Raw genomic sequence first — 15864 nt, forward strand, 5'->3', positions numbered from 1 at the left:
CCGCCAGTTCTGTCGACGCGCAACGAGAACCGTGTGGCCATCACACGATAGAGAATGCATTTGTTTTGTTTCGCTGACACATTTGGACCTAATGAAACCATTTTATGTCATATATTTCTCCGGTATGAGTTACTAATATTTCTCCATATGCTCTTGACAATTTCATTTAAAATGCCACGAAATGTAGGTTTCTTAAATCCAAGTGATCAAACAGAACCCATTTTCTTGATTTTGCTGAGGCATCTGAACCTGTTCCAAGCTTTCTCTCTCGTTTATTTCTCTGATACGAGTCCCGAATAATCCTCCATCTGTTTTTGCACATTTCACCTAAAATTCCAATGAAAGATAAGTTTATTAACAATAAGCGCACGCTAGCGTCATTGCATTGTTTCAAGTTCTTGACAACAAGATAGGGTTACACCTTAAACATCTCTAGAATTTTCATTCTGAACGTCTACAGTATACACTGGCAGAAATGTGGAAGAAATAATGTCCGTGCTTGTTCACAAAATTTCCCCAAATTATACTTGTCAGTTTCTCCCATGCAGAAACTTTTGGAACAAGCTAAGGCAACTTTCATCGCCGATTGACTCTTTATTCCCATCCAAATGAACTTCCATATTCTTATATTCTTACAGCATACATCGACTGTCAGACCAGAAGGGCCTTGTAAAACAGTAGTGCACTTTTGGCACAAGTTTTTTGAGCAACGTCTTCTACCAATGAATTGAAGTGAATGTGACAAATTACTTATTGCAGCATACTGTTTGCGCGATCTGTTGAGAAACGCCTTCCTCAAAAACGAACATCTATTGATTACAGAAAGCTGTACAACAATCTGGTGGTGGTTTTTCACAACTAGAAGGTATCATCAAGACACCTATCTACCGTTTACTTTCAAAGTGAAGGTATTGTAAAATGTAACTTTCTCGTTGTACTTTAGATTGTTCATTTTATAATGTACTTGCCGTTTTCAACTTTTATCGTCACAAAAAAGAGTAATGCGAAAATTGACCTGCAAGTTCATTTTCATCATTCTAATTCTACATCTGCATGGATTATACTGATTTTCATAACAGGCCTGAAAAATTTGCATAATGGGAAAATATTATATATTTCACTCACCTGCCAGTTTCAACTGTGCACCAATTTCTTCCCAAATTCTGTCTCTGAACATAGTGTCTCTATATTTAGGATTCTTCAAATCGTAAAGGCAAGGATGTTGCGAGACCAGCTCACAGAGCATCACATCCTGTGAGTGGCTCTTTTCAGTTTTCCTTGACTGGCTCGACATCTTTCTGGCAGCCGTACGTCTTTGTGTCGTCCGACTTCCGTCGCAACACTGCTCACTGGTGCAGTGCTGCGGCAGCTGCCGCAACAGTCGCGCGTCGCATCCCAAACTCGAACTGCGCATGCGCCAGCAGACAACTTCTGACGTCACGTAGCGACCCGTCGCAGTCGCTAGTGTGCGTCGCGTCTTGGACAACGTACCTTTAGCTCACAGAAGAAATACCGAAGAGCTGCTCGCGCTACAGCCTTCCCGTCGCATTGAAGCGGGTAAGGTAAACACACCAGGCGGCATCTGAAACAAGGCGAGGTCTCCTCTTGACTGGTGTCCGTTTCCAACTTCCCTTTCCGGTTCCGAGCCACCTCCGTGATGCGCGAGAAGGCCAGAAGACGGCGCCGCAATCATACAGCAGACAGCACGACGCCGCATCGATACATCACGGGGGAGCCACACGGCTCAATCGGGTGTCTCCGTGGAGTTGGTGGCCAGCTCTGCGCACTAAGCAACCTTTGTGCAGCTTGGCGTCCACAATTTTAAACGTACCACCGACACCAGCTGCGCTAGATTACAACTGGTCTACACATGATCGAATTCACAAAAAAGTCCGAGAAACAGGTTGACTCCAGCATGGGCAGAAAAACTGGTGTTAGACCAGTCGAACCACGAATACAATTCTGCTCGAGCAGGTATACTTAGATCCTCCACGCAATACCTATCTTTCAGATGAGAAGAAGGGTAAACTGAAAGATCAGCGCCTGTGTCAATGGAAACTGCAGTCTGGTAGAGTTCTCTGTTATATATACTCAATGGCTGTCCGGTTTGAAACCAGGCACCGTCGCTACTAATTTCAAACGGCGTTTCCCTTGTCACAGGGCGGTCGACACCGCCGAGCTTCAGCACGAATTGTTTTGTAATACTCTGATGGGCGAACGTTTGTTTCTGCTGGAATAGCATCGCCGTCGCGACGCACGTGTAAAACTGCCATTGGCTTAGTCAGCTCAGCTGCTTGTGCTTGCAGTGCTCCAGGAGAAGTCCTTCATTCCGGCGGAGACAGTTGCGACGCCAGCCGATGGATACATCTCGACATTTCGATCAGCATTTTGGACGAGAGCGTAGAGATCAACAGCGCAAACTGTGAGTGTTTTCTGCGCATCCGCAGGTAAGCGCGACAGCCAAATGTTCCGCAGAATATCGTCGTCGATTGCGTTGCCCACCAGAGTGCGAAGACGACGAAGTACATAGTTGAGATGGTGTGCGGTCGCCGAGTGCTTCAGTGACGATTAATTTCTCGAGTCGTTTAGCTTACAAATGCCATAACTGCACGATTTACGTAGGCCCATCTTGCCGTTCTTGGCGGCGAAGCTAGGATGTCTTATACTTCGTACCGATTCGCTCCTTAGTTGCAGCCACCACATAATCGTATTTAGTTCTGTCCGAGGTGATGTGGCTCAAGACGTGTGTCATGTCGGTCGATGCACAGTACGGGATTCTACGACCAGAAGGGCACGGTTTTCCCCGCAGTCGGACTGGGGATCACATTTGCCGCTGGCAAGTCGGTGATGGTCACTGCAGGCGTTGATTACGCGACGCGGTTGTTTACAAGTGATTCTGTGTGGCGCGGGTGATGTGAAAACTTATGTACGATGCGTTTTTTCGTCCCGGTGCCTGAGGTACCAAATATCGTGCGTAAATGCAATTTATCGAAGCACGCATCATAACAATTACTTACAACAAGTTATAGTGATCGTAAGACTGCTAGTAACGCCTATATCCATTCCTTGTTTTGAGATCAGAGGCAGTGCGGGGAATCAAAGAATTTACACAGATCACATGAAATATTTAGCAGTTAATTCACTGTTGGTATCACTGTCCACATATGTAATGGCCATATGTATGTTTCAAACTCGGTAACTTTGTGAATTTTATTTGACACTAGCTGAGAAACCGGGTGTTGGACGGGTATTTATTTATTACAATCTTCTGTTAGTCTTTACCCTCCTCCCTCTTCTCTCTGTTCATCTCCTCCTTCCCCCCCGTCCCCTCTGTCTACCTCCTCTTGCCCCTCTCCCTTTCCATCTCCTCTTTCCCCCTCTACAATCTTCTGTTAGTCTTTACACTCCTCCCTCTTCTCTCTGTTCATCTCCTCCTTCCCCCCCACCCCCTCTGTCTATCTCCTCTTGCCCCTCTCCCTTTCCATCTCCTCTTTCCCCCTCTCTCTATCCACCTCCTACTCCCCTTCTCGCTATTCATCACCTTTCTCTTGATCTACCTCTCCTCCGTCCTCTCTCTAGCTATATCCCCTGTCCCTGTCCATCACTTCCATCCCTCCCTCTCTCTGTTCATCTCAATCCCCCCCCCCCCCTCTCTTTATCTCCAGTTTCTCTCTCCAGCTCTTCCATGCCCTCTTCCTGTTCATCTCCACCCTTTCCTTTCTGTGTTCATCACCACCTCCCCCTCTCTCTGTCCATCTCCTCCCCTTTCTCTGACCATTTCCTCCTTCCCCTCTGTCTGTTCATCTCCTCCTCTCCAACCTCCCTGCCTATCTTTTCCTCCCTGTGTCTCTATCCCTCTCCTCCTCTCCCCTTTATCTGTTCATTTACTCTTCCTATATCTCAGCTCATTTCCTCCTCCACCAGTCTGTACCTATCTCCTCCTTCAGCCTCTCTGTCTGTCCATCCCCTAGTCCTCCCTTCTCTCTCAACGTTATTACATGGCGGTTCTTACCCCTACAGATTTTTCCCCAGATTGTAACTAATATGTGTGTCAAACTTGACTGAAATCGTTCCAGAATGAGCTTTGCTAGCATACGCAGATGTCAAGTATATTTCATACCTGTTTATAATATTTCACGCATATTTGTGCACATAATTTACCTGTATGTCCAACGAATTTCGCCCGGCGTTTTCATTTTTCCTTAGCGTAATGTTTATGACGTTCGTATCCCCTGAACTGTATGCTGTACAATGAAGTAATTTTTCTGGTACATTCAGTGGTATATGTGAATACTGTCAGCAAAATGTGTCACGAATGCAGTTAGTTGTAAAGAAGTAATAAATTAAAAACTCATGCTTCATGTGGCAGTTTTACTGCATTAATGGCGAAAATTTTATCATTTTGTGGGGCTCGGCAGCAAGGAAAAGTTTCATGTATGTTTGAAATTACGTGTTAAGTTTTTTAGAAGTCTCTAAGTGCTCTCATCCTCAAATACCGGGTAACTTAAGTATGGGCATTCTCGCGTCATGGGCTACACTGCTTTTTCACCCCCTCCCCCATATCTTTGATAGGTGGGTGGTTCGTACCCGCACAGTGACTCTTTCCAGGCAGTAACTAATATAATATATGTACCAAGTTTGGTTGAAACTGGTCGACTGGTTTAGGAGGAGATGTGGAACATACGTACATCCATTTTTACAATTTGTGTAGATATCAAGTAACCTCTCAGTTCAAGCTCTGAAAATGCGCTATTACTTTGTGTTTGCTGTACTTGTCTTCTAGTCCAACTGTAAAACTGTTGCCTGAAATAAAGAAAGCAAATCATCTGAATAACAGTCTTGGATTCAAAATAATTACTTTACAAAAAAATTTAAAATATGAGCTCATAATATCGAATATAAATTCCAAAAATGATTTTTTCTGATGTTACAATTTCCATAGCACATCCAATTGTACCACTTAAACCCGTTATCAAACTGTTTTAAATCAACGTTTTATTTTAAACAACCGGTGTATCTCTAGGATGGTCTCGGGGAGGAGGTCACGGCAGCCGGTGAGTGGGTCAATCTGAACCAACCAACAGTCCGATCACTGGCGAACAGCATGCCATGGTGACAGAAGCCATGTGTTGTTATGATGCTCACTTGGGGCAGCGCAGCATCCAATGTTACCCAGCAACATTCATATTTTACAGATTAACATAGACTTGCACATCCGGAAACTGCCCATTTTTTCCCACAGTAAAGACTTTTTTTCGTTGGTTACCTTCTCCCCATGAATGTGTATCCACACACGTTTACGTGTATGCAGCTGCTGCAACACTCTCTCTGAGCTGTTTAGCCGCGCGGAATTAGCCGAGCGGACTAGGACGCTGCAGTCATGGACTGTGCAGCTGATCCCGGCGGAGGTTCGAGTCCCATAAGATTTCACACACATTTGATTTTTTTTTATTTTTTTTATTTTTTTTTTTTGAGCTGTTTAGGTGATCGCCAGTCTAGCAGTTACTCTGTCACACGCCTACAGACAGATGATTAACTGCGCTTTTAGGAACAAATACGTTTACAAAGTACTTAGTTAACCTAAGTCAACAAGTGACTAACGCGCTCACCAAGTCGTCACATCACTCAGTTTCAAAATGTAGACGATATTTAAGGTAAAAGAAAATTTCATTAAAAAAACAAGTCCGAATTAATTCATCTTTGTATTCACTCGTTCATTCACAGACAAATTTTTGTCGTCACTATTCACAGTGTTTCCAAGTTCCAAATTGCAATGCTATCTCGTGCCGAGTTGTGGGGTTACGATCCTTGAAGTTTGAACAACAACCCTGTAGAAGGCCAAAGCGCTGTCATCGCTGCAACAAGCGTCCTGGCCGCGAATGTAATATTACGTGTCTGACACTCGTCGGAAAATGTCGGTGGAGCAGCGAGGCCACATGAAGTTTTGTGTCTGTGAGCGACAATTCCTCGGATTCGACCCAAATACCGAAAGAGGTTCCTGGTTGCTCCTCCATGACAACGCTCCAGCCCACAAAGCGAAGATCGTGTGCGAGGTTTGGCCAGTATCACAGTCCTGGATTGCCCGCCGTATTCGCCGGACTTGCCCCAAGCCGACTTTTGGTTGATACCCAAACTGCAGGTGGCGATGAAAGGACGCCGTTACGATGCAGTGAAGTACATATAAGAAAATTGTACTGCAGTACTAAACGCTATTCCGAAAAAAGGACCACAGTGATTGTTTTAAAACACTTTTAAAACGATTCCAGCTGTGTACTGATTCAGGGGGAGACTATCTGGAACGAATACAGTGATTTTGTGAACATAATCCATAGTTTTTACTTCTCATTGCCTCAGTCCTGATGGAATTGGGACATCCTGCGTATATATATTTATACGCTGTTTGTAGCTGGGGTACTCAACATGAAAATATTGGAAAAAAGGATTAGCAAATGAAATTCATGATACAGACGTATGTACACTATTGATCGCTGTGCTATACAGAGAAAGATAAAAGCAAAGATAAAAGCAACAGAAAGTGCCTTATTCACACACAAAAATGAAGCAACAGATTGCACAGTAACACATCTCGTATTTTACATTGTACTGAACAATTTATAAACGAGATATATATATCTTTTCATCTACTTTGTTATTTTTCAGAGACTCGGGGGACGTTCCGGAGATTTGCCTTTACACAAACAACCTGTTTCTCGGAATTGTACAATTTTTCATGCCATCGTCTAATGCTTTTTCTGTAGGAGGATGCACACCATACCTAGAACGAAAGCCACGCTCAACAGTTATTACCGACCCGCACACACAAAACGCCCCGACACCATTTATTACTAGAACTGAAGTGGGCACACACTGCCGCCACCTAGCAGGAACCATGTAAAAGTCGAGAGTCTTGTCATTTCAACAGTACGATACTCACGCACATATCTCAAATAACATAAGCTTTATGATTTTTTCAAAATCGGATGATTCTTTTTCATACACCTCGTACGTTAAAATTTTTAAAAACTTACTTAATTCCTTTGTATCTTCGATATCTTTTTGCAGTTTATTATACAGAGTGATCAGAAACAGTCTGAATAGTTTTTACGTATGTTGCATGGTAAGCTGCGCTGAGTAATAATTATTTAGAACATTCGATACAGTACGACATTTCCAAGGTAATTGCATAGAAGTTATCAGGCCGTTAGGCGAGCAAACTGAAGCGGTCCGCCAGAGATGGTGACGCCAGACGTATCGCTTCGCTTGATTTCCTAAAACCGTACAAGAGATCGATACAAAAATTGTATATGGGACGGCAGTTAGTATCGAACCAGAACCAAAGACTGAGCAGTCTCGTGCCTTATAATCTACGCTATCGGAATAACTGACACTAATTGCATGTGGCGGACCGCTTGAATTTGCGAGCGCAATGGCCTCGTTGGCTAACTTTCAAACTTTAATGCTAATTAACTCGGAAACGGTGCAATGTATTGGTTCTTTTCTTGACAATTATTTCTCAGCACAACCTACCCTGCAACGCCCTTACAAGCCTTTAGACTGTTTCTGACCACCGTGTATAGCTTGACTTCTTCGTAAAATGTATTGGTTTGGCCCTTAAATTTACTCATAGTTCATGTATGGACCTGTCTGCTATATCCACTGAAGACCCAAAACATTATGACGAAGCAGTATGGCGTTGGTCCACCTTCGGAAAGCCGTACAACAGCGATGCAGTGCGGCACAGATTGGACGAGTTGTTGGTAGGTTTGCGGTGTCACCTGATGTCTGCGCACTGATCATGCGTGCAACTCACGAAAATTACGGACGGGTAGTTTGTGGGCGCTGAAGGGGCACCCAATAACGTCCCTGATGTATCTCATTGGGTTCAGATCGGACGAATATGGTGGCCAAAAGATCAACGTGAGTTCACTATAATGTTTCTCAATCCACTGCAGCACGGTTCTGGCCTTGTGACGCGGTTGTTACCGAACTGAAAGATGGCTAGCCGTCTGGGGAAATATCAAACATGAAGCGATAAAGGCGCTTTGCAACGATGTTCACGTAGTCCACAGCTGCCACAATGACTTCAGTTACTACCGCAGGTTCTGTGGAAGACCAGGCGAACGTCCGCCACAGCACAATACTGCCCCCATCGGCCTGCCTCAGTGGCACAGTGCTATTTCCGAATAGCTGTTCACTGGAATAATGGCGCATTCGGATATGACCTTGTGTAACAAGAAGCGTAATTTGTGTCATCCTGTGACACGTTTACACTGACGACATAAAAGTTTTCTGGGTATGGTACCGCGTCATAATGTATAAAACTACTGCTGCTCGAGGAAAACAAACGTTTCGGCCACGGTTGTAGCGGCCTTCTTCTGGGTCTACTGGTGTGTTCTAGCTATGCAGTGTCCCCTATATTCTGTTATTACTGTTCACTGCGCATGCCATTACGTCATAATTTTAAAAAGATAGTTCGTTTCATTGGTCCCTTAAGGAAGACCCTTTCATTGGTCACTTAAGGAAGAAGGAGAGGGAACTTTATTTTATTAGGTTATTGCGGTGGAGGGAGAACGTAACCTCTGTTGTCCATTGGGTCTTGTGTCATGTGCCTTGATTGGTGGTCACCGTCGAATGAGAAGTTGGCTACTGTTTACCAGGTGCTGGAAGTCGACCGCTACTGACTATGGCCGCGGAAGCGAACGCAACTACGTTTACAAAAAAATGTGTGAAATCTTATGGGACTTAACTGCCAAGGTCATCAGTCCCTAAGCTTACACACTACTTAACCTAAATTATCCTAAGGACAAACACACACACACACCCATGCCCGAGGGAGGACTCGAACCTCCGCAAGGACCAGCCGCACAGTCCATGACTGCAGCGCCTGAGACCGCTCGGCTAATCCCGCGCGGCAACTACGTTTACATTGATCTACGATCCAATCTAACGGTTCCGTGCCCACTGGAATCGTGATTGACGATGTCGTTAGATGAAGGTAGCTCATGTTCAAAAACGAGTACAGAACGCTGTGCTCCGAAACACTCGTGCATGCACCAGCATTGTACTCTGTCACCATTTCTGCCACAGATCGCCCTCTATCATGTTTCACAGTGTGAGTAAGCCTCAGACCCTCCACGTCCTATGATGAGGTGTGGACGTCAACACCCTCGTCCCCTGCTCGTAGGTCCAGCATCCTTCAACCGCTTTCCATTGATGCTCGCGACAGGAAGACACAAACAGCAGACTATCTTCGCCGAGATGTTCGTTCCAAGATGCAGTGCCATCACAAAATTCGCTTTATCAAAGTCGCTTATGTCAGTGGCTTTCCTTATTTGCGGCCCGAATCGTTCAAAATGGTTCAAATGGCTCTGAGCACTATGGGACTAACAAAAAAGTGTTCAAATATGTGTGAAATCTTATGGGACTCAACTGCTAAGGTCATCAGTCCCTAAGCTTACACACTACTTAACCTAAATTATCCTAAGGACAAACACACACACCCATACCCGAGGGAGGACTCGAATCTCTGCCGGGACCAGTCGCACAGTCCATGACTGCAGCGCCTTAGACCACTCGGCTAATCCCGCGCGGCTGGGACTTAACATCTGAGGCCATCTGTCCCCTAGAACTTTCAACTACTTAAACCTAACCAACCTAAGGACATCACACATATCCATGCCCGAGGCAGGATTCAAACCTGCTCTGTAGCAGTCGCGCGGTTCTGGACTGAAGCGCCTAGAACCGCTCGGCCCCGCGGCTGGCGCCCGAATCGTCGCTAAAACGATTCGTCTCTACTCCGCTTCTATACACTCCAAGATAAAAAAAGCGGTACAGCACGAATGAATTAATCGAACAAAAATCGTTATATGCTATTAAGATGTACAGAAAAACAAATGATTAGTTTTGGGAAAGTTGGATGATTTATTCAAGAGAAAGAGCTTCACAAATAGAGCAGGGCAATAATGCGTTGCTCCGCTTCTGCCCTGATACAAGCAGTTCTTCGGCTTCGCATTAATTTACAGAGTTGATGGATGTCCTCTGAGGGACATTGTCCCAAATTCTATCCAGTTGGCGTGTTAGACCGTCAAAATCGCGTGATTGTTGGAGGGCTATACACATAATATTCGAAACGTTCTCAGTTGGGGAGAGATCCTGCGATCTTGCTGACCAAGATGGGGTTTGGCAAGCAAGAAGACAAGCAGTAGAGACTCTCACCGTGTGCGGGCGGGAATTATCTTGCTGGAATGTAAGCCCAGGGTGGCTTGCCATGAAGGGCAACAAAACGGGGCGTAAAATATCAGCGCAGTAACGCTTTGCTGTAAGGGTGCCACGGGTGACAATCAAAGGGATTCTGCTAGGGAAAGAAATGATGATGATGTTTGGTTTGTGGGGTACTCAACGAAGCGGTTATCAGTGGCCACACAAATTCCCAATCTTTATACTGACCAGTCTCGCCATCTTCCCAAATGATCATGAAATGTTGAGGGCAACACAAACACGCAATTCCCGGGTGGAGAAAATCCTCGAGCAGGCTGGGAATCGAATACGGGAGCGCGTTATCCAGAGGCAGAAAAGCTAACCACTAGACCACGAGCTGTGGGCACGAAAAGAAATTGCACCCCAAACCATCGCTTTCTGGTTTTCAGGTGTTATAGTGGGCGACAGTCAGGTTCGTATCCCACCGCCGTCAGGGGCGTCTTCAGACACGTCTTCGGCCTGGAATCTCACTGACTGAAGTAGAATTGTCTTCAGTGATGAGTCCCGCGTCGAACTGAACCCCACTGACCAGCGAAGACATGTCTGGAGACTGCCAGTACAACGGCCGAAAAACGAGGAGTTATGGTGTGGAGTGCCATTTCTTTTGATGGCAGGACCCTTTTGGTTGTCATCCGCGGCACAGTGGTACGTCGACGATATTCTACTTCCTGCTTTGCTGCTCTTCATGGCAAGCTATCTTCGGCTTACATTTCAGCAAGATAGTGCCCGCCCGTGCTCGGCGAGGGTTTCTACTGGTTGGCTTCATACTTGCCAGACTCTACCTTGGCCAGCAAGGTCGCCAGATCTCTCTCAAGTTGAGAGCATTTGAAGCATTATTGACAGGATCCTCCAACTAGCTCAGCGTTTAGACGATCTAACGTACCAATTGGACGGAATGTGGCACAAGATCCATCATGAGGACATCCAACAATTCAATCAATCAATGTGATGTCGAATAACTGCTCGCATAAGGGCCAGATGTGGGCCAACACGTTACTAACTTGATCAGTTTGTGAAGTCTGGTACCACGTGCCGCGGAATTTGAATCTGCGCCAGACGTCATGGACGTCGAAAACCCCTAGAGGTCTCTCCACCATCGAGCCGTAAGCTGTGGAGGCGCGCGCCTCCTGGCCCACTTTTAGTGTGAGGGTGTCACAGTGGAACACGTGGTTCCAGCAGCCAATAGCGGCGCCCCCGATAGCGTACATAAGCGCCTGCCTCTCGCTCAGCCAGCCTGTCCCCCACGTGGATCTTCTATGACCTCATTCCTTTCCCCCATCTGCTCCTATTCCTTGAACATATCCGTATACTCTACACGTCCCGTCGCCTTGATCCCGCTCACCCCCTGGTTGCTCCTCTCCTCTCCCGTCCCCACTCCCTGCCATGTCTTCACTGTTGTGTCCCCCCTACCCTCCATCTCTACTCCCTTCATCTCCTTTCCCAAGGTGGCTTCCATCAACTCCCCCTCCTGGATGATGCCCTCTCTCCCTCCATTTACCCATCAACTCTGGTCGTCCCCTCTCCTTTCCTCCGTCCTTCCCCTGGGCTCCCTCCCCCACCCCTTCCATCCTGTTTTCTCCCCACCTAATCTCTCCCTACCTCCCCCCCACCGATTCCTTTTGTATTCCCCTCCTCTGTCTTCCCCAATCCCTGTCGTGCCTTCCCCAGCATCCCCCACCCCACTCATGGGTCCTCATCCTCCATCGGCTCCTTCCCCCCCTCCCCCCCACTTCGTTTTTTCCTCTCCTTCCCCCCCTTTCCTTTCCCGTCATCTGTCCCGATTCCCCCCCCCCCCCCCCGTCTGCCCTCAGCTGTGGTATATCATATTTGTGCCAATTTTTTAGTGCAGTGTTCAAATGAATGTTCAGTGTAGTTTGTCTTTCCACAGTGTTGCGAACAGAAACCGTGCTGTCGCTGGGTGTAAATTTTATATCTCCTGCAAACAGAAACCAGACTGTCGCCATGTTTTTTTAATTGTATGTCTATTCTTTTACCTGTCTGCTTCATACACGGTGTTACAAAAAGTTACGGCCAAACTTTCAGGAAACATTCCTCACACACAAAGAAAGAAAATATGTTATGTGGACATGTGTCCGGAAATGCTGTTGTTCGTTCTGTCCTTCGTTGGTCGTGTCCGTCCTCTCCCGTTGTGTTGTTTGCGGGCCTCTCCGCGGGTCCCGCTGCGCTTTCCGTCTTTTCAACCCCGCGACCGTCCCGGTCGCAGTTACAACACGAAGCTCTATCTCCTGAACAAAACATCTAATTTTTATGATCTGTAATTGTTTGTCAGTGCACGTACTGACGACTTCCGTTCTATTCCGATTAATTTCTTCGTGGTGCGTCTTTACGTTTCTTTTCATTTTTTTTAAAGATGATTTCCTCGGAACTGGCAAAATACCGCACTTTTAAATAGCTCAATGCTGTTGGCTCTTTTGTGAATGACCTTGACTGGTGGAATGTAAAGGAAAGTCTGAGTGAGGGGTGTGCAGTTGCAGAGGGCGCGGTGCGGGTGTGCCGGGCCGTGGCCGGCGCAGGCCCCTTCCTGGTCCTGCGGCTGGACGCGCCGGCGGACCTCTCCCCCGGCGACCGCCAACTGCGGCTGCGCGTGCGGCCCGCGCCGCGGTTGCTGTCTCCCGGGCTGTCGTTGCGCGGCGCCACCGTCGGCGACCCGCGCGGCCTCCAGCGGCACTGCTACACCGCCTCCGGCCCGCCCGGCGTCGTCGCCGCACTCGTCATACACGGCGGCAAAACGGTCAGTCACAGCACGGTCCCAGCCCCGTGGAGCATTTGTAACACTCCTCAAATTACACTAAACGTTTCAGCTTGCATACTTAGTATAAAGTTATTTGTTTACTACCGTAAAATGGGCCTTGGGAGAGCCAGTCCTGACAAAACTCTACCATCTGGTGAGCAAGATGTACGGGACAGGCGAAATACCCTCAGACTTCAAGAAGAATATACTAATTCCAATCTCAAAGAAAGCAGGTGTTGACAGTTGTGAAAATTACCGAACTATCAGTTTAATAAGTCACAGCTGCAAAATACTAACGCGAATTCTTTATAGATGAATGGAAAAACTGGTAGAAGCCGACCTCGGGGAAGATCAGTTTGGATTCCGTAGAAATGTTGGAACACCTGAGGCAATACTGATCTTTCGACTTATCTTAGAAGAAAAATTAAGGACAGGCAAACTTACGTTTCTAGCATTTGTACACTTACAGAAAGCTTTTGACAATGTAGACTGGGAAACTCTCTTTCAAATTCTAAAGGTGGCAGGGGTAAAATACAGGGAGCGAAAGGCTATTTACAATTTGTACAGAAACCAGATAGCAGTTATAAGAGTCAAGGGGCACGAAAGGGAAGCAGTGGTTGGGAACGGAGTGAGACAGGGTTGTAGCCTCTCCCCCATGTTATTCAATCTGTATATTGAGCAAGCAGTAAAGGAAACAAAAGAAAAGTTCGGAGTAGGTATTAAAATCCACGGAGAAGAAATAAAAACTTTGAGGTTCGCCGATGACATTGTAATTCTGTCAGACAACAAAGGACTTGGAAGAGCAGTTGAACGGAATGGACAGTGTCATGAAAGGAGGATATAAGATGAACATCAACAAAAGCAAACGAGGATAATGGAATGAAGTCGACTTAAGTCGGGTGATGCTGAGGGAATTATATTACGAAATGAGACACTTAAAGTAGTAAAAAAATTTTGCTATTTGGGGATCAAAATAACTGATGATGGTCGAAGTAGACAGGATATAAAATGCAGACTGCCAATGGCAACGAAAGCGTTTCTGAAGAAGAGAAATTTGTTAACATCGAGTATAGATTTAAATGTCAGGAAGTCGTTTCTGAAAGTATTTGTATGGGGTGTAGCCATGTATGGAAGTGAAACATGGACGATAAATAGTTTGGACAAGAAGAGAATAGAAGCTTTCGAAATGTGGTGCTACAGAAGAATGTTGAAGATTAGGTGGGTAGATCACGTAACTAATGAGGAGGTATTGAATAGGAGTGGGGAGAAGAGGAGCTTGTGGCACAACTTGACTAGAAGAAGGGATCGGTTGGTAGGGCATGTTTTGAGGCATCAAGGGATCACAAATTTAGCATTGGAGGGCAGCATGGAGGGTAAAAATCGTAGAGGGAGACCAACAGATGAATACACTAAGCAGATTAAGAAGGATGTAGGTTGCAGTAGGTACTGGGAGATGAAGGAGCTTGCACAGGATAGAGTAGCATGGAGAGCTGCATCAAATCAGTCTCAGGACTGAAGACAACAACAACAACAACCAACTGTAAAATGGGGTTACTTTGTGACTGTAGGGGCTACTTTGTGACATACGTTAATTTTCGCTTATTTCGAATCTCCCGCTGCGTCCAAGATGCCTAGAATCCAAAGATTAACTCCAGCGGCTTTCCTGTAGTGCTGCACCACCTTGCGGCAGCCAGCTGAATCTGCCGCGCTTCTTTTGTTCGTCGGCAGTGCGTTGGTCTTGAAACCTGCTTTGGAGCCATTGTTTTAATTGTTGTAAACTTTGTGTGCTGGAGCCGTTCATGTGAAAGAACAGCAGAAAACAGGTATGTAAGCCTGATTGTTAATATGTTGGCTACATTATGGCGTCATTGGACGTTAATTGTAATGTTTATGTAAGCAGTATAATTATACAACCATAAAATCAGCATACCAGTAGTAGAAGCGACCATTGGTAGGACGAAGGCGAAATCTTCGAGTCCTGGTACCGGCAATACTCAGCAGCCGAAGAAAAAGTGTTCTGACGTCTCAGGAAGAGTCACTGATAAGGTCGAGTTCTCAGATGAGAGTGAAATCATCAAGTGGACCTATGAAGATCCGAGTGACTCGGAAGCTGTCTGTGAAAGTTCATCAGATGAGCCATCAGACAGAGACGCACCTTCGACTACTGGTAAGTTACATCGAGACACAAGAAACGTGCACCACTTTGAAAAGGGCCACTGAGAAGACCCCTGAATGCACATTCAAACTTGCTGACTTTGTGGTAGTGAACTTCGAAGGGGAAATGTTCCCAGGAAGAGTGACTGATATCGAGCAAGGAGGCTACATGGTAAGCGACATGGAAAGGTGAAAAATACGCTGGAAGTGGCCAGGACGAGATGATTCCATTTATTATTCAACGGAGGAAGTTCTGTATAAAATAGCACTTCCAACACCAGTAGGAAAGCGAGGTCTCTTTGATGTAAAGATTTATTTTTAGATTAAGTAGCTACCTTTGTAAATTCTTTATGTTGTCAAACAATAAACCAATGTTTTGTAAATTGCTTTAAACAAACATCTGATGGGGTAACTTTCTGTCAATGTTTATTTTCCATACATTTCGAAGCAAGAACAAAGCTTGTCACACAGTAGCCCATCCAGTGGGGTAACTTTGTGACAACTTGTAACACTTATATAATGGTTTTCTGTTGAACATATTTATTTGTATAACATATGGCCACAAAGTGGAAGGTTTCAGCAACTTCTTGGTATTACTTATTAAACTTCATAATTTACACTGTCTGGCCCGTGCGAGTAAAACCTTAAAAACTGTCACAAAGTATCCCCATTTTACAGTATTCTAAAAAATACTTCACTAG

General features: G+C 45.7%; 1 protein-coding gene across 1 annotated transcript in view; it reads left to right on the top strand.

Moving 5' to 3' along the window:
• Window positions 1–12979: 12979 nt before the first annotated feature.
• Window positions 12980–15864, top strand: part of LOC124789518 (A disintegrin and metalloproteinase with thrombospondin motifs adt-1-like) — a 148198-nt gene continuing 145313 nt past the window's right edge. The window contains exon 1 of the mRNA XM_047256907.1: window positions 12980–13009. The gene's annotated coding sequence lies outside the window, so the exon portion shown is untranslated. The remainder of the gene's footprint in view (window positions 13010–15864) is intronic.

This window comes from Schistocerca piceifrons, chromosome 3, assembly GCF_021461385.2.
Source record: "Schistocerca piceifrons isolate TAMUIC-IGC-003096 chromosome 3, iqSchPice1.1, whole genome shotgun sequence".
Taxonomy (NCBI): domain Eukaryota; kingdom Metazoa; phylum Arthropoda; class Insecta; order Orthoptera; family Acrididae; genus Schistocerca; species Schistocerca piceifrons.